A 24,372-nucleotide genomic window follows, 5' to 3' on the forward strand; every position below is an offset into this window, starting at 1 on the left:
TTATTTAACAGTTGATGTATTCTGTCTGGCTATTTTTAGATTAGTATAGTCATTCTTTAATCTTCCTTCTTCCCTAGGCTTACTGTTGGGCATTACTTCATAGGTGGCCAGAGAAGACAAATAAATGAGTGAATGAGGGATATGAAAATACTAGGGAAAACAATGCTATCCAAAAGCAAAGTGAAGTTATCAGGATCTTATCACTGCTAGAGATCTATGTCTTTAAGACATCAATACCCTTGTCAATCTTTTTTAAGCCACATTTTTCTTTTAATGTGATTATAAACATTTATCGGTGTTCATATTTTATTTCCCTTATTCTATACTAGAGGCCCAGTGCACGAATTCATGCACCAGCGGGGTCCCTCGGCCTGGCCTGGGGGATTGGGTCAAAAACAGCTCTCCGACATCCCCCAAGGGGTCCCGGATTGTGAGAGGGTGCAGGCCAGGCCGAGGGACCCCACCGATGCATGATTGGGGCCAGGGGAGAGATGCAGGAGGTTGGCCAGCAGGGGAGAAACCGCAGGAGGGCTCCAGGGCGTATCTGGCCTATCTCGCTCAGTCCTGATCGGCTGGACCCCAGCAGCAAGCTAACCTACCGGTTGGACTGTTTGCCCCCTGGTGGTCAGTGTACGTCATAGCGAGCAGTTGAGCGGCCTTATCATATCATTAGCATATTAAGCTTTGATTGGTTGATCGGCCAACCAGATGACCTGACACTTAGCATATTAGGCTTTTATTAGATAGGATGATTCATTTGGTAGTGTGGCAATTTTCAAGTCTAAACTGGCGAGTTGTTTCTTCTGGCATTCTAGTTTATAGTTACAAATACCAAATTCAAAATACATAATTAGTGCAATCACATTATATGCGCATTTAACTCATAAAATTCCATCAGACAATCTGCACCAACTTACAATAAAGAAGAATACTTCGAATAAGGTAGAAGATGTTATCCTCAATGAGCACAAGAGCCAGGCAGGATGGGGAGATGTGATTCTGATCTTTGTTTCGATGCTCTCATGGGGGAGCATCTTAGCACAATGCCCTCATAAGACACATTTATAGTTACCTAGATGTTCTTTTACATCCTAATGTAAACCCTGCAGTTGTCCAGTAGCATTTGCATACCCTATCAGAATTAATTTTCTCAAAGGGGACATATGTAATACTTTCAACAATAAAAATTTTAAAAAGAAAAAGAATTTTCTCACAGAAGAGTAATTAAATTGGAGGCCATCTGTAACAGCATGCAGTGTATCCCTCAGACTTGATTGGATGCTTCCAATAGGCATCACCTTTTCTCTCACAGATTCTCATAAAGTGGAATCAAAGTCTAAGGAGATAGGCACACAGAACAATGGGCAATACCTGATAACCATGGAAAGTGCAATAATGGAGACATGTACCAGTGCCTTATGGAGAAGGAGACTTAGAGCCATGTGGGAAATAATAGGTCAGCAAATGAACTGAAGCAAAGCATGAATACCAGTAGCAAGAGCATGAACAAAGGCTCCAAAGCACAAATGTATGCAACAGGTTTTTATTTTATTTTATTTTTGTTACTCCTTACCCAAGGATAATTTCTCCATTAATTTTTTTTTTTAGAAAGAGAGAGTGGAAGGGAGGGGGAGAGACACAGAGAGAGAAACAGCAATCTATGACAATTATTTGCCTCCCTCCAGGGATTGAACCTGTAACCAAGGTACATGCCCTTAACCAGAATTGAACCTGAGACCCTTCAGTTCGTGGGCTGACATTCTAACCACTGAGCCAAACCAGCTAAGCCTGCAACAGGTTTTTTAAAAGCAAGATATTTGTTGTAGTTTAAAATCCAAGTGTATGTTGAGGATAAAGGAGGTTGGAAAGGAAAGCTATGTTAAAAAGTGAATTAAAATGATATTCTAAGAAATTTGACTTATTTTTTTTTTTTTTACAAAAAGCCATCATGCTATTTGAAAGCTGGAACTCAGGTAATTTTGGACTTCTGCATACAAACCAGAGGTGAGACTTAAGTTCAGATGTCCCAGTTCAAATTCAAACCTCTTTCAACTCCACCAGACTACCTGTAGGGCAGATTCTAAGTCACTTCTCATTTCTACAGTGAGGCCAGTCTTGTCATTTGCTCACCACTGCACTGGCCATGATATGCCACCTTTGGGGATAGCCCACCTCTGACAGTGACTCTGGGCCTTTCCTTTGTTTGGTGTTTCAAGATGGTGGCAAATCTAAAGAGTTGTCAAAAGCAGACAGTTGGAATGTAGAGTTACTGGACTGTGAAATTTCTGTGGAAAATTCAAAACACCCTGCACTTAACACAATGCCAGAGCTGATTAGTGCAGTTTATTGCTAAGCCCCAAGGGACACCTGCAGGCTTTTACCTTCAGTCTAGAACCCCTGGCCCGAGGAAAGGTGTAATGCCACGTTAGTTCCGCACTCTTTCTATTAGAGTTTACTCAAAGCTGCCGCCACCAGATGTGTTACAAACGAACGTTAATTCTCCTCTAGCATCTGGATCGCATGTACAATGAGGGGGCAAGATTTATGCCCTGCTGAAGCATTCCCCGGTTTTTAGCACAGAAGTGATTGAACTCCAGATGTTAACAAAATGCAGAGACCTTTTAGTATGATTAAAAACATGATTTCTTGTTTTGCTCATGACAAAAACCATTGGATTAACTTATTAGAAGCGGAGCTGCCGTCCTGTTCATTGGAAGCTGTGTCTACTTTAGCTATTGGAGCTTGTCGTCGAAGATTTTATGAAGAAAGAATGACTTACCAACTCCTAAAATCAACAACTTCAAGGGCCCTCTGAAAATCAGGGGTTACAAAGGTAGTCATGCTCTAAGAACTGTGATAAAGATTTAGATGAGAATGAAAATTAACATAAGGGTTTGCAGGAATTAATAAAATTAGCATTTTCTCCCTTTCAATAATTGTATTATCAAGATAAAAAAGGAAAAAAATGGAAAGAACTCATGGGCATAGACAACAGTGTGGTGATTGCTGGGGTGGGAGGTGGGGGAAGGGGAGAGATGAAGGTGGAAGAGGGTATAGGGGGCATAAATGGTGATGGATAAATAAAATAAATTCAAGTAAAAAAGAAACATGGAACCACAGCCTTAGAGCTAGAATGATCCTTCAAAGATCATCTGATCTATTTGTTGCTTCCTCAGTTCTTTCCTTTCCCCATCTTATAGGGAAGAAGACAATGGTTTCCTTTTAGAGTCAGACACCTGAGAGTTACAAAGTGCCAATGTTTTGATACAGGTCTCAAAACCAGTAAGCAATGAACTTGCTGAATTCAGTCTTCTATTTTCAAAGTACAATATTTCCTCAATGATAAGATGAATTTTGCCCTTAATTGACTCTTTCCGTAGTTGGAATGCATCTCATATACAGTGTGAACACAGCAAGTTTGTTTATTTTTGTGTTCATAGTTGTTATTAAATTAATGGTGCATATGACAGTCAATGGCATCTTAATACAGAAATCTTGTATTAATAAGCTATCATCTTGACCTTTTATTACTGCCATAATCAAGGAATTTATAAAATGTATTATGCCAATGAGAAAATGCCTTCCCATGGAGATAATCATGTTGTGGTGTTCTCAGGCTTACCTAGTCAAGATAAAGGAGGAACTAAATAGCTTTTAATAGAAAAGTTTAAATAGAAAATATGATCATGTTGAATACTCTTTAATATTCATGACTTTAGTCCATTATACCTTTCAAGAGTTTATGGACTTACTATCTGAATAGTTCATGAATTTTAAGATGTTAAGTCATCATTTACCTTCGGTGCCTTTGGTTATTTATTCTAGTGTCTTTTCTATGACTCCGAAGAATATAATAAATATACCTAAGTGTGTGTAAGTTAAAAATAGTGTACTCGTAATCATGAGTAGTTTACAACTTTATGGTTAAGAATTGAAGATTCAGGAAGTGTCTTTTCTTAAATTTATTTTTAAGTGCTTTACTGTTTGAATTTTTTTGGTCAAACTTGCTGTAGAACTTGGCCCATTTCATATTCTTCCCCTCTCCCCTTCCATATCTATTCATACATTGTAGATTTAACTAAAGATTGTGTAGAGGAATGGGAGGTAGGTGTTCAGTTTTCATCATGAACTTAGAGCAAACAGTTTAAACACAACTCTTAACTAATAACTTCAACATTCCAGTAGACATTTTGATTCTGCCCCCAGGAGTTGTTTGCTTTGTTTTGTTTTGGTTTTCTCTTCAGAAACATAGTACCCAATCTCACATTATTTTTTCTTGCCTCCAGGATTTTCTGTCAACAACTTCAAGTTCCTCAATCCCCAGTCATTCTACTAGTAGCTTGCATTCAACAAATAGTTGAGGGCTACACTGAGGTAATAGGGATATGCCCGTGAACAAAACAAAATTCCTGCTCTCGTGGAGTTTACTTCCTCCCAGGGGGTGAAGATGGTGTGTGTGGCAAATGCCAGATTATAAGTATAATGTAAAAAATGTATATCAGGCTAAGTGGGGAGAGAAGGAGTAATCCTCGTGTGTGTGTGTGTGTGTGTGTGTGTGTGTGTGTGTGTGTTTTGAGGACCATGAGGGTCTTTGAATTACAAAGTGAGACTAGGGAAGACCTCTCTGATACAGAGACATCCAAGAGAGACTTGAAGAAGTAAAGGAAGTGACCATAAGGAGTCAGTGGAACAATTCAGCTCCACTCCAATTCCTACAACTGATGTTTTAGATGAATTTTTTATAAGACTCCACAATACAAAGAGCAGCAACAGAAATGACCTTCCATGGGCATTTTGCAGCTATCTTTTGTTAACTGTTCCTTGAAGTCTTTCCCCAATTCCTAAGAAGCTAATTAATCAAAATGTATCTTGAAATAAGAATCACAGGCAAGGTTTGTAAAGGTGGCTACGCTTTTAAGTAGATTCTTATAAGGCAATTTCCAGAAAAATAGGAGTGACATAAGTATCTTTTTCTTTTATCCTTTAACCTAACCTAATACTGTTTTACTAGAACTGTTTCCCAAAGAAATGATACAAATGTGGACAAAACTTTAAGTGCAGAGATGATCATTGGGATATTATTGATAAAAATGAAAACTGGAAAATCTAAACTCTAAGATAATTTTTTATTAAAATAATAAAGTAGAGCTCATTAAGCTATTTGATGTCTACAACTAATTATTAATGACATGATAAGTTGATTAGAAGTGGTACAGTTAGAGAAAATGGTACCGAATAGTGCATAGAAACTTTGGAAAAATTAGAAGTAATTTTAACAAAATTGAGTGCTAAGTACATAGATGATTTTTATAGTTTTAACTTTTTCTTTTAAAATCAGTGTTATTTAAATATAAACTAGATAGAATAAGTTGCACATATTTTTAATTTAATAATAGGTATTGGCAAATAAATATATAAGCCCACATAACCACCCAAATTAAGATATAGAATAGTTACATCACCCCCAAAAGTTCCCTCATGCCTGTTTGTTGTCAGTTTTCCTTCCCTTTTCTCAGCCTCAAGCCCTACTGACCTGCTTTATGCCACTATAGATCCGTTGTGCCTATTCTAAATTTTATGTTTCTGGTTTTCTTTAGTTTACATAATGTTATTGAAACTTCATGCTGTTGCATGTAATTCATTCCTCTTCTATTTTGGGGGGTGAGTAGTATTTATAATTTGTTTATTCATTACCTGTTAATGGGTCTTTAGTTTGTTTCCAGTTTGTGGTCGTTATGAATAAAGCTGGTAAAGATGTATATAAGATTTTTTTGTGGACATATGTTTTCAGTTTTTATTGATAAATACCTAGAAATTAAATCACTGGGTTAAATGGTAAATGAATCCTATATAATAAAGAGGTAATATGCAAATTGACCATCACTCCAGCACACAAGATGGCCGCCCCCATGTGGACACAAGATGGTCAGCAGGGGAGGGCAGTTGAGAGGGACCAGGCCTGCAGGGGAGGGCAGTTAGGGGTGACCGGGCCGGCAGAGGAGGGCAGTTGGGGGCAACCAGGCCTGCAGGGGAGCAGTTAGGCATCGATCAGGCTGACAGGGAAGTGGTTAGGGGGTGATCAGGCTGGCAGGCAGAGAGGTTAGGGGCAATCAGGCAGGCAAGCAGTTGGGAGCCAGCAGTCCTGGATTGTGAGAGGGATGTCTGACTGCCTGTTTAGGCCTGATCCTAGTGGGATCCCTTGAGGGGTCCCAGATTGGAGAGGGTGCAGGCTGGGCCGAGGAACACCCTCACCCCCTGCACGAATTTCGTGCACCAGGCCTCTAGTTTTAATATAAATTGCCAAACTGTTTTTCCAAAGTAGTGTACCATTTTACACTCCCACCATCAATGTATGACAGTTTCCATTGAATTTCACTTAAAAAAAAAGAATATTGATAATTTAAAATTTTGCCATTTTAAATGCATGTATAGTGATGCTTTATTGTGGATTTTGTGTTTCCTTGATTACTGATGTTGTGGAATATTTTTACTCCTGATTATTAGCCATTAATGTATTTTCTTTTGAAAAAGGTCTGTTCAAATTTTTAACCTATTTTTGAAAAATTGTTTTTGTTTCATATTATATAACTAGAGGCCCAGTGCACGAGATTCGTGCACTGCAGGGCAGGGGTCCCTCAGCCCTGCCTGTGCCCTCTCGCAGTCTGCAACCCCTTAGGGGATGTCCGCCTGCTGGCTTAGGCCCGATTCCCCTGAGGATCAGACCTAAGTTGGCAGTCAGACATTGCTCTCACAGTCGGGTGGGGCTCTCGCAGTCCAGCACTCTTGCAGTCTTGGACCCCTTGCTCTTTACTGCCCACCTGCAGCAGAGGCGGGAGAGGCTCTTGACACCGCCGCTGCGCTCACCAGCCAGAAGCTGGGCTCGCTGCTCCTTAGTGCTGCCTCGGAGGTAGAGAGACTCCCACCACCACTTCTGCACTCGCCAGCCGTGAGCCCAGCTCAGGGCTTCTGGCTAAGCGGCACTCCCCCTGTGGGAGCGCACTGACCACCAGGGGACAGCTCCTGCATTGAGCATCTGCCCCCTGGTGGTCAGTGCGTGTCATAGCAACCGGTTGTTCTGCCGTTCGGTCAATTTGCATATTGGCCTTTTATTATATAGGATTGTAAGTATTATATTACTATATATATGTATATGTACACACACACACTCACACACAAATAGTCCCCTACTTACAATGGTTAGACATACTATTTTTCGACTTTACAACAATGTGAAAGCCATATGCATTTAGTGGAAATTGTACCTCAGATTTTGAATTTTGATATTTCCCCAGGCTAATGATATGATTCATATTTCCAAGCTTTTTTGCCAATCTAGTCCTCTTCAATTGGTTGCTGGACATTGGAAAGATTAGAGATGATTTTGTGCATTTCGTTTTTTTTCTTAAAAGGTGTTGAATTCTGTTTTGAGTGTCATTTAGATTAATTGAGATTCATCTTAATTCTATCAGGGTTTGCTTTTTAAAAAAAGTATTCTTTTTTTATCCTTATATGATCTGTTTTTCTTTTTCCTTTTTCCAAACTTTTAGTACTGTCTTTTTATCCCAGTGTTTCAAAATATTTCAATACTGTGCCTTGGTTTTGCACTTTTTTCTTTTACTGAATAGATACTTGGTGAGCAATCTCAATTAAAAAAAAAAACTTTATCCTAATTAGTCAATGAAACATCCTCTCCATTTTTCTATTCTATTTCTGTCAACATGCATTCATTCATTAATTAGATATTAAACCTTCTAGATGTTTCTTTTCTCTAATTTTTCCCTATTTATATCATCCTGTTCTTGTTTCATGGATATTTTAACTTCTATCTCAGGATTTTAGAACACAATTTAAAAATAAAATTTACTTGTGATGCTCTCTTGCTTTTCTTTCTTTTTTTTTAAATCCTCACCTAAGGATATTTTTTTCCATTGATTTTTAGAGAGCGTGGAAGGGAGAGGGAGAGACAGAGAGGAACACTGATGTGAGAGAGACACATTGATTGGTTGCCACCTGCATGCCCCTGACCAGGGCCAAGAGCCTGCAACCGGGGTTCGTGCCCTTGACTGGAATCGAACCCTGGACCCTTCAGTCCGCAGGCTGACACTCTATCCACTGAGCCAAACCAGTTAGGGCCTTTTATTTCATCTGAGTTTCTTTCCCTCCCCGCCCCCTCTCTACTCTACATTGTTCTGTCTTTTATACTGGAGGCTTTCTTCAAATGTCAAGTGATCTATTGTTTGTGTGTGTGTGTGTGTGTGTGTGTATTTGACTTTTGTAGTTTTCAATTATAGTTGAGATACAATATTATGTTAGTTTCAGGTGTATAACCCAGTGATTAGATGCTATATAACTTACTAAGTGATCACCCCAATCAATTTAGTTGCCGTCTTGATACCATTCATAGTTATTACAAGTGGTCCAGTGCATGGATTTGTGCACATTGAAAGGAAATTAATTAGAAGAAATATTTTAATATCACTATTTTCCCTTTCTCTATAATAGAAGTGTCAACCAAATTCACGATCGACAATGACAGATCGAAACACACACCTGTGATTGCGCCAGTGAGAGCTTTATATGTATCGCGCATGCATGAGTCAACTTAGCCTTTTATAGATTATAGAATAAACTTGCTTAATTAGACCTGCTTTCTTATGTAGCTAAACTTTTTCCAGCTCAATGAAGCCCCCCAACTTCTCTTTCAGGTAGTTGTCAGCAACACAGCAGTAAATATCAACATGAAGCAGATTATTATTATAGATCACACAGGAAGAACAGCTGTGTTTGACTATATTCCACACGGTGAGAAAACCTGAAGTCATTTTCAAGGTCCACCATTTCTTTCTTCTTTTCAGTTGGGTCAAGTTTCTTAACTTCCTAAATCTCCGTTTTCCAGCTAATGAAAAGAAAATAGGTTTCTTCTAGTCTCCTGTCTACCTACTCCAGGACTTCTGTGAGGATCAAATGAGATGAGGCACCGGAAAACGCTTCACAGGACATTTGGTTAAAGTGTAAAATGTTTCCACCTGGCTGTAAAGCAAGTTGTGTTCCTGGGCTGAAGAAACTCCAAGGAGGCTAGTCGCTAGGGAGAGGAAGCCAGGCATTGCTATATTATGTCATTACCTGGCACCCACAGCGACCGTTTCCAGACTGGGCTGTGGGTCGCATTTTGCACCATGGGGTCTCGGCAGCATTGGCTGCGATTTGGAGGGCTGTTGCTCCAGGTGGTGGCAGGGCCTGTGTCCCACTTGGGGGAAGCTGAGTGTTACTTTGTCAGTGCCAGGTGCCGTTTCTTTTAAATGACCAGTGCACATCATGGCAGCTCCTGTGTTGAGCCTATGCCCCCTGGTGGTCAGTGTGCGTCATAGCAACCAGTCAGACAGTTGGAGGGATGCTTAGCATATTAGCCTTTTATATATATAGGTTATTGACCATATTCCCTATGCTGTACTTTACATCCCTGTGACTCTTCTATAACTACCAGTTTGTTCTTCTTAATCCTTTCACCTTTTCACCCTTCTCCCAACCCCCTCCCATCTGACAACCATCAATACGTTCTCTGTATCTATGAGTCTGTTTCTGTTCTACTTGTTCATTTATATTGTTTTTTAGATTCCACATATAAGTGAAATCATATGGCATTTGTCTCCCTTTGTTTGACTTATTTCACTCAGCATAATATCCTCTAGGTCCACCCATGTTGTTTAGATAGCAAGATTTCATTCTTTTTTATGGCTGAGTCATATTCCATTGTGTATATTCACCACTTCTTTATCCATTCACTCTTTGGTGGGTACTTAGGTTGCTTCCATATCTTTTAATAATTTCTAAATTTTTTATAATGAGCATGTGTCACTCAGAAAATGTATGTAATATTATTGTATGAGTTTCCTATTGCTTCTGTAACAAGTTATCACTAACTTAGTGGCTTTAAAAACACAAATTTATTATCTTACAATTTTATAGGTCAGAAGTTCAATAAGAATCTCACTGGGCTAGTATCAATGTGTTGACAGGCCTGCATTCCTTTTTGAGGCTCTAGGGGAGAATGTGTTTCTTTGCCCTTTCCAGTTTTTAGAGGTCGCATGCATTCCTTGGCTCATAGCCACTTTTCGGTCTTCAAAGTAAGAAGCATAACATCTTCAAATCTATTTCTAACTCTGATTCTCCTAACCATCACCCCCTTGACCAAAAAAGGACACTGTGATTATATCGGGACCTACTGACAATCCAGGATAATTTCCCCATCTCAAGGTTCTTAAATTTATTACCTCTGCAAAGTCCTTTTGCCATGAAGGTAACATATTCATAGGTTCCAAGGATTAGACATCTTTGGGGGAATGTTATTCTGCCTACCACAATTATTAAGGTATTTTTAACAGTTATTAGGATTATAAGTCATCATTCTTAAAATGTGCTCTAACAAAAGTTATTTTATTGACATATTCCACATACACTTTGAACAACATTATGGCACCTGAGTTTTGGTAATATATAAGCAACCTGTGCTATTCATTTTCCTCAAGTCATGTGAAGATATGCTGCGTATGTCATTGTGGATGTTGCCTTGTCTGCAAGGTAGAGAACATATTTACAGACAATTGGGATTTGCCAAATATGGCCCTAACTTTTTGTTTCCTGGTCTCTGATTCTCTCTAGCCTACCCTTGATTTTTTGTGACATCTTTGAGCATACCTGCCAGTACTATTTTCTAGAGTTACTACTGTGCCCTAAGTACTGTACTGAAAATTTACCAAAACATTCTCCTTTGATATCCCAGGTCAATGTATGGTACCTGCTTCTCTAAACTTAGGCTTAAAACTAGTCATTGTTCCTAATTTTTATCCTGATGTTTACTTTCTCCATCCAGTCAATTGTCAGATTGTGTAGATTTTTTTTCCAAGAAATCTCTCAAAAGATCTCTCACAAACTTTGTTTCATTTTAATTCTAACAATTATCACTGTATTTGATATTTGAACTATCACAAATGTATTATGAGTCTCTTCGCTTATACTCTCCTTCCAAACTATATTTGCTGAATGAGTCTTCCTAAAGATTCATTTCCATGAAAACATTTTTAGATACTCTCTAGTGTCCGTAAACTTCTAACTCTTCAGTATAATATAAAGACCCCCTCATTTCCATTTTAACAATTTACGTCCTTAATGTCTGATATCAAATCCAACCTCCTTTTATTTTGCTTTCCTTAACTGTGCCAGCTTTCAGCAGTTTCTCATCAATATGAATGGATTTCTATAGCAGTCTTCTGTTGAAATCTTTCAGTAATTTATCAAGTTATGTCTTGATTTATTTTCATATAATTCTGTCCTTTTATGTTTTACTCTCTAACTCAATTTTCCAAGCATCAGATCCATGTTTTGTAGGTAGGTCTTTGAATCCATTATAATATCTAATACCTCGTGATTAATAAATATCTATTTGTGGGTAAGAAAAGAATGAGACTTAGGGCTACATTTTTAACAGGTATTTTTTTGAGTGGAAGAGGTTTTTAAAACACTCTTTAAAAAGACACTTTTATTATGTCTGTGTAACCATTCTTAGGGTTAAATTAGAGATCTTCACTTTAAAAATTTATGTGATTTCCATAAAGCAGTTTAATTACTAATGGACAGAGCCAGGGCTCTTTATTCCTACTCTGTGTTCTTTCTAGTCTATTCTATGACCTCTCAGAACTGGATTCAGCATTTCTTATTTTATTTAAAAAATTTTAGGTCTCCATGCAACCACCTTAGTAACCACACAGACTATGTTAATCATTTTTCTCTGAAACTGACCTCACTCTTTAGTTCTCTGTTGGCAGAGTAATCTTCCTATAGCTCATGAATCAAATCAACTTTGTTTTTACAGCAGAACCTAAAAACTCCTTCATTCCTTCACAACACTGCCTTGCATCCCCTATTCCTCAGTTTCAGTTCACTCTTTTTTATAAAATAAGAAACACAAAGTATTCTTGGATTTAAAATTGTCCCAAATGTCTCCAGGGTTGACTCACTGTTAAACCTCATGGAAACCCCAGTTTGTTTGGCTGAACCCGGGACTGGGATTTGGGGAATTACGATAATTACAGCTCATCTTATGATCCAAGGCCAAGTATTTTATTTTTCTTTGCTTTCGTTGCTCCATCAGCAAAAGGTAAAATTTATTCTGTGTAACCAGAAGGTCGATGGCAAAGGATAGCAAAAGTTGCATGCAGTTTGTGAAGCACAAGGCTGTATAAAAGCTAACTATAACCATCCCAACTGCTGCAGGGGAGTATTGTTCAGATCTTTTTCTCAGGGGGTCTAGCAATGAGTATATTACCCAGCTCCATTTTTCAGACCAAATCATACAGCACATTTTTAAATCACAAATCTCAGATATTTCAGTATCTTAATAATATTAATGATAATGATGATAAAAATGGTAGTCATCATTTGTTGAGCCTAAGAGTGTGCCAGATTCTGGATCAAACTTTATAAAACTCCTGTGAGGTGTATAATCTTAACTCCCTTTTGCAGAAAAATAAAAATAACAGGCTCAGTCAGGATAGGTGGCTTGTTTGAAATCACAGAATTAGAGAAATTGTCATCTCTCTGACCCCAAGCTTAAGCTCATAACCAACATGCGTGCCACTCCCACTGATCACGGCTCTGGGTACACAGCAGAGAGCTGTGAAGTGGGAACTACTTTTGTTCTTTGTGACAGTTTGACTCATTTTATAGCCCCTAACTTGACTTGTTTTACTAAGGATATTTTAAGAGAAAATAATTCAGATTTCAGCTAACTTACAATTTGGTTTAAGTATATGATCCTATGCTCTTTTTGTTGATTTTACTTCCTTCCCTGTCTCCCTCCTTGCATCTCTTCCTTCCTTCCTTCCTTCATTTCCCCCTTTTCTCTCCTTTCTCTCTTCTTTCCTCCCTTCCTCCCTCCTTACCCCCTGCATCCTTACTTCCTTTTAAAAATGTAATGGCTTTAAACTTTAACTCTAATAATACAAGAAGGATTTTATTAAAGTTCTGTCTATTTTTAATACCTATCCAGCAAGACTATTACATTGTAGCAATATTTTTTAAAACATCCAGGGCAAACTTTTGGTTTTCTTGACTTCATCTAATTTGAGATACTAACAGTATCACCTTCTATTTATTTGGCAATGTGTTGCTAATATCAGAACTTCTTTCTAGGCAATTGTTCTTAAGGTACATTGGTTTCAATGTAGAGTTGAAGGGAAACTTTCCTCATCTCTTGGTTACCATGGCTTTCAAAATCATAGTTGCGCACAGTAGAGCCATCATCCAGAAGACACAGAGGTATTTCTATATTCATTATGTATTCACCAGCCTCCTCCCCTATTGAAATATCAAGGCTTTGGGCCCTTATTTAATCCCACCAAATGCATTCATTAATTTCACAACTAAACTCTGGGCATGAGAGTGAAAAAAAACACATAAAAATCAATCCTTAATTTTATGAAGCTGATCCAATGCATATATTCTAGCCATGTTCACAGTCTATACATTCTCCTAGGGTTAAGTAGAGTTTGTCTAGGGCACTGGACTCTGGGCATGGGTGACAAAACTTAGCTTGAGAATTTAGATTAATTACCATACAAATACTTTTAGTGTGTTTCTCTTTTAGTTTTATTAGTCTAGATGTCTTCTCCTTTGGTCATCTTAGTTCATCTGCATTTTTCTCTTTGCCTTTTGTTTTCTTCAATAACCTCAGCACCCCCTCACCAATTCCCTCCTCCCTGCCATGCTTTAATATTCCGAAAAGCCCTTGTCAGGCTTCATTTTATAGATGAGGAAATTAAAACTCAAGTTAAATAACTTCTTCAAGGCCACACAGCTAGTCATAGTAGAGCTGAGGTTTTGAGTCATATAGTATATCTTACTCCAAAAGTTGTATTAGCAACCACAATTTTATTCTACTAAAAAAAAAATTTCTTCCATGCATTTACCACTAAGTACTTAATCACATGGGATTATGACTTCTCTGAGCTAGTCTATGACTATTTGCACAATCTAAACTCTGGTCTATAAAACATATGAATGATAAAAGCATATAGTATTCCTGGTGCTATTTTCAGCTTATGATGGTTCTGATCCATTGCAGAATCAAGTGTTTCTAATGCCATCCAGTTCAAGAGGACAATTAATCCATTTTCATTGGGAATTTCTTTGGTCTTCTTTTCAATCCTTCTGACACCACACCACTCCCCCCACATAATCCATTGGAAACCTTGTTCTAGCTAACCCTGAAATTTTTAAATGACTGTATGTAATTATTACTCACTAACGTGTCTGAGAAATTCCTTTTTCGTATATGTGAGTTGTCCGAACTGCCAGAGTCCTCACCAAAAACAGATGAACAAAAGCACTATCTTTACTGAAAGCTGTTCTGAATTTACACGTTTTTCTCCAATACTACCTGAGTGGAGAGTGGTAGAATTTAAAAAGGATCCTATGTAGCAGAATGCGTCGTGTTTAGAGAGGTCCATGGGGTCGAAGCACACAGGAACATTCCGTGGTTAGGGCCTGTTTGTCTGGGCCTGAGTTTCCTAATTTATGAAATTGGGTCTATTATACTAGGCAGTGACTGCGTGTCAGAATTGTGAAGGAGATTCTTAAAAACACTGACTCCCAGTATCCACTTAGAGATTCTGGTTTAGAAGGTCCGAGACAGGACTGGGAACTTCTATAATTTCACCAGTTGTCCAGGTGATTCTATTGCAGACTGTCTTTTAAAAGAAATTGTGTGGTAACCACATGTAATATTCTACACTTCGATGCTTCAATGGACTTTTGGTTCCATTAAACCTATTTTTTCCCCCACTTAGGATCCCCATTGCAAAGAGGGGAGGGCTCGCATCCAGCTGTAGGCCTCTCATTCAAGGTTCTTGCTGCAGCCAGCAGTGTCCTTGGAGTCTAGTTCAAAGCTGGAGAGAGTGAACCAGGGAGCCAGGAGCCATTGGTGGAGGGGCTGGCCAGAAGGAAGTGAAGTATTTCAGCCAGAATGTATTGACGCACGACCAGGAAACCACAAGACTGGTGAAAACCTTTCCAAGCCTGAGCCCTATGATCAAAAGAGGTGCAGGAAGCAGCTCTGCCAAGAGTCCTTTCTGCTGCCGGCGGGAGCCCTGAGCCTCTGATGCTCTCTGAGTCAACTCCCTGAGCAGATGCTATCGCCCAAGAAGCCATTACCCAAGCATTTTCTTACTTTGCTCTGACGTGGCCCCACAGGTGGGTGGAAATGAGTTGCTTTCTCTTTTTCTCTTATAGCCTCTTTCTTTTGGCAGAGGTTGCTATCTGATTGTGCACTCTGATTTTTCAGAAGCCATAGGTTACTGGCTTTTTACCCTTTGCCAGCTGGCTATTGTTTGATGTTCAGGACCTGTACAAAAAAATCAAATCCTAAAACTCTTATCAATACCTGGATTACCTGATCAGCAAATATCAATAGCTTGGGTTTCAACAGGAATAACTTTCTTTATTTATTACATCATAAACATTACCCCTTCTCCCAGGATACTCTTCCTTTTGTTCCTCATAACAATAGCTCAACCAGGAATTACATTCAGATCCCCGTCATGGATAGAGATCATGTCTGGATACAAAGTCAGAATAACTATGTTCCTGTGATTTCTCTCTTTCCTTGGCCAGAGTAACTGCCAGTTGTCATGCATAAATCTCATCATCATATAGCACATCCAGTCCACAGCTGAGACTAGCATGTCCTGAACCATGTCCTGAGAGCTAAATGATGGAGAAGTTGGACTGGCCATGGAGCACTTTAACTGATTGCTTAGTAATGGGGTATTTTTCCTGGAAAGACAACAGAATCATTCTAAACTATTGATTCTGTCATGGATTCAGGCTCCCACGTAGAGGAAAAGAAAGCAAATGTGATACATTTTTCATTTGGCCTTCTGCCTGGCTTTCCTGCTTTTTGCCTTATATTGCATGCTTCCATTTTTATTCTTAAACCTCGACTAGATGATCCAGCAATATTGCCCATATGGCATAAAATCCACAATCTTAATCTGCTTCTTTCCAAAATCTCAGCTAATACATGGCCAATAGCTTTTATGAGACAATGCCCTGAATGTTAGCTTAGGTTTCAATCAGTTTAGGAAACATGAAAAATCAGTGGGGAGGGGCCATACCCCCTTGGCAAAGATTTGAGAGGTCAAGGTCTGGGAGACTCTAGGCACAAAGTGAGCAGTGACAAGCAAGTGTTTTCTGAATGATTCCTCCCGTGGGACGTCCATGTAAAGCAGAGGCTTTGCAAACACGTTGCCCCGCAGTGCATTTGAGACGTGCCGTTTTGGGGAAGTGCGAACTTTGTACACTGCTGACACCAACCATTTGAAAATAAAACCATTTTTTTTCTGTCTCTCTCCAACACTCTTGGCTCAGCTTATCCTACCAAAACACACTTCAAAAGACTTCTTTATAGAAAGAATGTTTCAAAAATATAATATTCCATCTGTTATTTCAATAATACATGCTCTGGGACTCTCTTTATGAACCATTTTCCTTTCTTTGCTCCCATTTAGATGTATAAATATTTGATTCAAGAGCCCTGAGGAATAGTCAGCCAATCAGGTCACTGAATTGTGAACATTCCTAACCCTATAATTTTGTCTATAGCAGCACCCCCTGCTGTGGAACTAACTGCTAAGGGATTATAGCAATGTAACCCTCAGCCCGTTCCATCTCAAGGTTACTCTTAAGTGCAGAGAAGGAAGCAGTTTTAATTTTGATAAAATAAACTTTGTTTTGTAACTTTATTATTTGTTTTTCTTTCCCCTTTCAGCACTTCATAATAGACGTGTCTGGTAATTTGAAGTCAGCCTCCCTGGTTGAGGTGCCTTAGGCCACCCCCTATTCTTGTAGCTTTTAAAGAGATAGCCACACGATGTTTAGTCCTGTCATTCCAAAGTGCAGAACCCAAGTTTTTTTCTACTTCATGTGAACTGAACCAAGCCATATATTGACCCGTATTAAACATCTCCAATGGAGCTTTCCAATGGGTGGCAACAGAAGAGCATGAACATTGTCATGTCACCCAAATACATTGGAAATGTCAAACTATGTGCAAAATTCTAAGTACTTTTCTGATGGTTAGTCTTTGCTCACAAGATCTGTACTTCAGCAATTATTGAAGCATTTAAGGTTATAATGTGAATTTCAGGGGAACCCCCTCTTTGATATTATAAACTCAAACATGTTGCCAGGAACAAATGGCCTTTTATGGATGAAATTTGATATATTTTGAATAATGCTCAAAGAGATCTTTTGCTGTGTGTGAAGAATAAAATGAAAATTTCCGTTATAAAAATTTATAGCTGGATGGATAGGGAAAAATATTTTCCAGGATAAAAATATTTTCCTGTGTCTTCTTAAATTAAAAAAATACAAAGTTTTAGATACACAGAAAGTTAAGTTTAATTATTACCACGTAATAGCCAAATCTTTCTAGAGACAATAGGCCAAAATGTGGCAGAGCTTTAAAAATGTCCATAACTTTGACCAAGAAATTATGCTTTTAGAAGTTTACTCAGGACATCATGACATAAAAGTATATATCCATAGATGTGTATCATTGCATTATTTAAGAGTGAGATATGCAAAGAGTTTAAGTTTAAAAGTAAGTGCCCATTAGCAGTCTGAATAAGAACTCATATTTAGTGTTGCTTTTAAAAGACTTTTTAAAGTATTATTTCTAAGTATTAATTTGAACCTTGTCATTCCTTAGTGTTAATAAGTTAAACACTCAGAAATTGCTCAGGTCAGTCTAGATATGATCAATGTTAAGATGATAATCTCTAGAGGAGGATTAACTTTCCCTTCCAGCTATGACTGAATAGCTTCTACCTGACCAACACTCCTACAATAGCAACTTAACATCTGGATAAATTTAAAAAATAATTGTGATGGCATTGGAGAAGTGTAAGGCACCAATAACTTCAAAATAACAGAACAAAGAGATGAGCCTAACATTTGGAGCTGCTTTTCCCATTGAGCTATTTCCCATTTTAAAAGGAGCCAAGAAATTGAGAAACTGAGGGCAGCTTTTAGCAGTTTTATGAAATTGAAGGAACAAAAATTAGAATTGGAGTTTGAAGGTATTAAGGATCTGCTAAATAATCAAGACATTCATTTGGGACCGCCCTAAAGGATTACAATTTAGGAATAAGAATGAATAGAATCAGCCCCATACAGAGACTGAAACAAACTCTAAAGTCAGTTTAGTCCCACAGATTAGAATAAAGTGACCTACAAAGCAAAGTAAATGCCTGGTTCAGGAAGGTAACATCAACAAAAACTTAAAACTGTTTTAAAATATTCTTAACACTAGCATTTAATAAAATATTATCAGCCTTTCCATTAGGCAAGACCAAATGATCAAAAGTGAAGTGAAAAAACACTCGGGGTGGGGAGGAGGGATGAAAGAGACCTGTAGAAAACATTTATTAGAGTTACCAGACATGGGCTTTTAAATAGCTATGATGAATAATTTCAAGAAAGTGTAGGACAAGGTAAAAAGTTCCAGCAGAAAGTGAATCTGTAAAAATAATTGAATTGAAATTCTAGAATAAAAAAATACAATGATTAATTTTTAAAAATCAGTAGATGGGTTTAATAGCAGATTAGACATAGCCAAGAGGTAATTAGTGAATTGGAAGGTAAATCAGTAAGAATTATCCAGAATAAAATATAGCAAGGCAAAGGAAAGTACTGAGATAATAGACATAAGACATGTGTAAGTGCAATTCTAGGAGAGAGAATGGGGCAACTGCAATATTTGAAAAGAGAATGGCTGATAATTTTTCAAAACTGCTGAAAAACATCCAGCCATAGATTTAAGAAGTGTTATGAATGCCAAGTAGGAAAATATAAAGAAAATTACACAAAGGAAAATCATAATAAAGCTACTGAAAGCCAAAGAGAAGGAGAAAAATCTTAAAGTCAGTTAAAAAGGCCCTAACCAGTTTGGCTCAGTGGATAGAGCGTCAGCCTGTGGACTGAAGGGTCCCAGGTTCGATTCCGGTCAAGAGCATGTACCTTGGTTGCGGGCACATACCCAGTAGGGAGTGTGCAGGAGGCAGCTGATTGATGTTTCTCTCTCATCGATGTTTCTAACTCTCTATCCCTCTCCTTTCCTCTCTGTAAAAAAATCAATAAAATATATATTTTTTAAAAAGTCATTTAAAAAGGACTTTGATTTCAAAGAAACTAAGAAAACAGCTGACTTTTCAGTTAAAATTATGGAAGCTGGTAAATAATGGAAATCATATTCAAATAGCTGAAAGAAAAGAATTTCCTACCTCAAATTCTGTATCTAGTAATATTGTCTTTCAAAGTGCAGGTTAAATAAAGACATTCTTCATTAGCAGCAGAACTTCACGAAAGGTAATTGTAATGGGGGTTCTTCATGCAGAAGAGAAATGATCCTGGTAGAGGCATGAGGATGCAGGAAGAAATATAGTAGAACTGTATAGTCAAGCCAAATCTGAAAAAAACAAAAACAAATGTCCATCAATAACAGAATGGACAAATAGATTGTGTTCTATTTATGTAAAAAGTACTAAATAGCAACGACAATAATCAAACTATAGTTACATGAATCAAAGTTCATCTCACTCAACATTATGTTGAGTGAAAGAAGAAAGACACAAAGAATATATATTGGACAGGGATATGCATTTCCAAAAAGGGCCAAAATACATATGATAGAATGCAGAATGTTGTTTCCCAGGGTAGAGAGTATAGTTACTGGAAAGAAGCACAAGGGGTTTTTAAGGGTTGGGATAATTTCTTGTTTTGGATCTGGTTCCTCATTATGTGACTGTGTTTACTTTGAGAATATTGATGAAGTTGTACATTGATGATTCATGTATATTTCAATAAAGGGAGGGAGAAAATACTCCAGAGGGAGTTTTATTCACATAATGAGAAAAATACTTTTTTTTTCAGTGAAGGAATGAGAAAGGAGTACAGAAATAGCTCATCGAGTTTCACTTCCTTAAAAGGCATTTTTAATAATTTGGAGAACACTCCATGGAATTTTAGGATTTTTTAAAAAAAATCGGCCCTAACCGGTTTGGCTCAGTGGATAGAGTGTCGGCCTACGGACTGAAGGGTCTCAGGTTCGATTCCGGTCAAGAGCATGTACCTTGGTTGAGGGCACATCCCCAGTAGGGGGTGTGTAGGAGGCAGCTTATCAACGTTTCTCTCTCATCGTTGTTTCTAACTTTCCTCTCCCTCTCCCTTCCTCTCTGTAAAAAATATATTTTAAAAATCAAATCCTAAGAGTTATAACCCCTTTCAGTCTTTCTATAATTAGCTTTCAGTCATTACTTCTGAACCTCGAGGCTGTTAGATATGAATACTTTTCTTAAATCATTCATTTCTTTCATTAATCTTGACTAACAAAAATGTGGCCATTTAGATGAGACTTGTCTTTGACTGTGATTTAGAGCACCACGCAGTCCCAAGGATGGGTCATTGTTTGATAAATGGGGTAGTGATTTAACACTACATCTGCCTCACAGTGCACAGACACAGAGGGAAAAGATTCAGGTGGTGGGTAGACTTTAAACTTTCTTAGAAACTAGCAAAGTTGAAACCTCTGAATAGAAACCTTGGGAAGCTCTGGGTTGCTCTGAGAATAAAGGGGGTCAGGAAGATATGTCTCTGGAAGGAGGCCCCAAAGCAGGAAGGCAGAAGCTCAGAGTAATCTTTTCTTAGGAGACCCATTCAGATAAGAATGAATCATAACAATTCATTTCTTATTTTTTTGGCTTGAACATATGTGTAACAGCTAGGAAACTATCTCAGCTGACAAACTTTTGCTTACAGCATGGTTAAAGATGGGATGATTTAGTTTGAGCTAGAGGTTTCTATCTAAGAAGCCAAGAAGCAGAGTAACAGCCGATGGAGGGGCTATACCCCATAGCTAGGGTACTTCTCTAAAACAGAAGTGCGCCTCCAATGGAATGCAAAACAATTTCTTAATTGTTTCTTCCGTGACAGTTGTATATGCTTAGAAATGAACATGGTCAGATGCTTATTTTTTCAGATACAAATTACAGTGCTGCACAATAAATGTTTTAATGTTCTCAACAGGGGTCGTCAATTAGTTTGGCATGGTTTTTTAATCTTTGCAAAAATAAATTTTACAGACAGAACTATCTTAATATGTTTGAAGCAGTTTATACTTTCTCTAGAATTTTTGCTCCCTTTTAACACAGCAATTTTCAACCTTTTTCATCTCAAGGTATACATAAACTAATTACTAAAATTCAGCACACCAAAGAATATAATTTTTTGGTGATCTGACAAAAAAAAAGGTAAAAAATTGATTCATTTACACCTGGTAACTATTGTTGTGTTGGCTGTTGTCATTTTTTTATTTGATAATCTAAGGGAAAAGAAGTCAGTGCCCTTGACTAAATAGTCAGGTATTGCATGTTTTAAAAATTCTTGCTGCACAGTGGTTGAAAATCGCTGTTTTAAATGTGATGGTGGCAAAAACATTTTTCCAGGGAATGAGAACTAAGAAAAATAAGACTGCTTTTCATTCATCTTTACACATTCTCCCGCAGATATGTCATCAGCGTGACAGTTCAAAAGGAACGATGCCTCCATGACACTTGTTCCCTTACTACTCTTCATGTGACCTGTGTGTCAGCTCTATAAGACTCCCAGCAGCTTCGAGGTAAGGAAATATATTTCTTTCTGGAACCATCCTCATAACCACTGTTGTCAGGCATCACTAACAGAATTACATAATCTTCTTCCTTAAGAGACTTGTATTCTAGAGGCTCCTAGGTAACCTAGAGACTCACTTTGCTCACAGAATCTTGGGAATTTTGATATCCCTCAAAACGTCAGTGACATCTGGAAGTGAGCAATCCACTGTCCCCAGCCTAGCTGAAAAGAGGGCATTGTGGTAAAGACATGTTGATAAATGCCACACCTATACCAGCCTGTGAAAGGTTATTATTTTTGTTCGAAAAATAAGCTTTCTGTTTCTCCTCTCCTGTAACAAACATTGTCCCCTGGCCACAGGGTTAACAGGTGGTATTCCAGGTCTACATCTCACTGGTTACTGTGATTGTCCCAAGGGGGGCATGTGGTCTGAGAAATGTCAGTCTTAATCTTTACCTGGGACTAATCTATTCCCTGAGGTTTCCAAGACGGGATGGTGTTTATCTGGGGTTGCTAATAGATATATGGAGAGGATATGCTTGCTGAATAAAGTCAAGTGGAGACAGAGGAATCTGTGACTTTGGTTCTGGTTAAAGACCCTGAGGCTCTTCTGTCAATTCTCTGACTTAAGTATGCTCCAGACTTTGTGAATGAAGGAATTCTCGTATTGCACAAGCCAGTTAGAGTTGATTTCTGTCACTAGCAACCCAAAGAGTCTTAATGAACAAAAGAACATTATGAAGAATAATAGGAGGGCCAACAACTGCCAGTTGCCCCCAATTTGGGGCTATTTATTTTCAGCATCTCATCCAGAGATGTTCTCTTATCTGTATGCGTCCTTGCCAATTGTACATTAAATACCTGACATATATATTGTGATCATTTCTAAATAGTCCAGGCTCTCCATATGGCTTTTCTCAGAGGGCAGTGTTTCTCAATTTCAATCTGTTCTCAGGAGCTAAAGATCTGATTTTTTTTATACCAAAAGTGCCAAGAAATCTATATTACGACCTTGATTGGCACAAAGAATATAGTAACATCTGCTATAGTCTAGGCCAGTGCTCAGCAGAAGTTTAATGAGTTAAAAAATGGCTTTAGACCTCAAGTTACTTAAAACCAGAAGTTTATCTATAAATACTAGTAAGAACATAATATGCTACATGTATTATTCATTAAAGAAACAATGGCTAATATAAACTGAGTAATTTGGGAATTGAGAGGAAACTCACTGTGGGCTAAGAAAACTAGAGATGTGGAATTGAGCAGAGTCCTGAAGGACAGCTGGGTTCAGATTGTACAGAAAGCAAGAATTTTTGGAGAGAAGAAATATGTGGGACAAAGAGAGCAAAAAGAATGGAAGCTTGATGAAGAGAAGGGCATTCATTCCATACCATCTACCATTTGATACTATCTGTGGCCAGTCCTTAAGATTTTATGCTGGATTTTGATCTGAGAGTAAGAAGAGGGAGCTAAGCACCCCATCTGGAGCTCTCCTGGACACATGGTCCCTAAAAGCCTTTTGTATGCTCCTATTCTCTATGAATCCATGGGCTTCCCTTCTGATCATTCATCAAAGTAAGGGGCCATCTGCTCTGTGCTCCATGAATGAAATGAAGGCATGTGTTATGTGGCTCCATTCCAGCTTCCCCTTCTTTACATCTGCTGTGCCTCTTTGAACTGCCCATGGGGCATAACTGATACCTCACCTTACTGCAAGGTGCATGACCCTTTGCTTTCAGTCCTATTTTACTTTGAAAACTACCTGCACCTCCCGCTGTTCAGGTGTTATTGCAGAAACCCTTACCATCCACCAAACCACTGGTTGTTTAGACTTCTTTGGCAGTAACCCATTTTACCAATGAAAGGTATTAAAAATTTTCATTAGAGGAAATTCAACATTTCAACCAATTCTTCTATTACAGGAAGAATAACAACTTTCAATTTATATATCCCAGCCCCTTTGAAGTACATTATTGACATTTGCTAACCAATCTCCTTTATATTCTTGGACGCCTCACCTTACAAGACAGAGTTTGAAGCTATAACAACCTTGAAACTACAGTGTAAAATGAATGAAAATATGCCTGGGAGTGAAGTGACAGAGCTAAAAAAAATATTGCAAAGGTCTTTCAAAAACTGTGTGTGTGTGCATGTGTGTGTGCATGCCCATGCCTATGCCCATGCCCATGTGTGTACCTGTCATGTGCTCTTTTCCCCTGAACCAGAGAAAGACCTGTCAATGACTAGGAGGAAGGAATTTTTAATTTTATATTTGTATAGGAAAAAATTACTTTTCCAAATTTTTTTGTATCCTAGATAAGTAAAATCAGGCAAGTATTTAACATCTCTGTTCCTCACTTTGCTAATCTGCAAATTGATAATAATAAATACCTGTATGAAAGAATTTTTATTAAGGACTAAGTATTAAGCACAGTGCCTAGTATGTAGTAGGCACTCAATCATCACAGTGTTTGGAATATACTGGAGATTCAATAATTATCCCTTTTTTGAGTAAGTGAGTAAATTAAACAAATATGTAGAAAGTGTCTTGTCTTCCAGGCACATAGTTGGTATAAGTTGGTGACTCTTAAGCTCCTAGAAGGATATATTCCCACCATAATTTAAAAGTGATTGATTTATATTCATTGC

The 24,372-nt window shown here is 38.1% G+C and overlaps 1 long non-coding RNA gene across 1 annotated transcript; it reads left to right on the forward strand.

The window, feature by feature from the left end:
- Window positions 1-14,843: 14,843 nt before the first annotated feature.
- Window positions 14,844-15,923, forward strand: LOC111827731. The gene is made up of 2 exons (XR_002831438.1): window positions 14,844-15,054; window positions 15,667-15,923. It is a non-coding gene; the product is annotated as an uncharacterized LOC111827731 (long non-coding RNA).
- The last annotated feature ends 8,449 nt before the right edge of the window (window positions 15,924-24,372 follow it).

The sequence above is a fragment of the Myotis lucifugus genome, unplaced genomic scaffold, assembly GCF_000147115.1.
Source record: "Myotis lucifugus unplaced genomic scaffold, Myoluc2.0 scaffold_211, whole genome shotgun sequence".
In the NCBI taxonomy this organism is placed as follows: Eukaryota; Metazoa; Chordata; class Mammalia; order Chiroptera; family Vespertilionidae; genus Myotis; species Myotis lucifugus.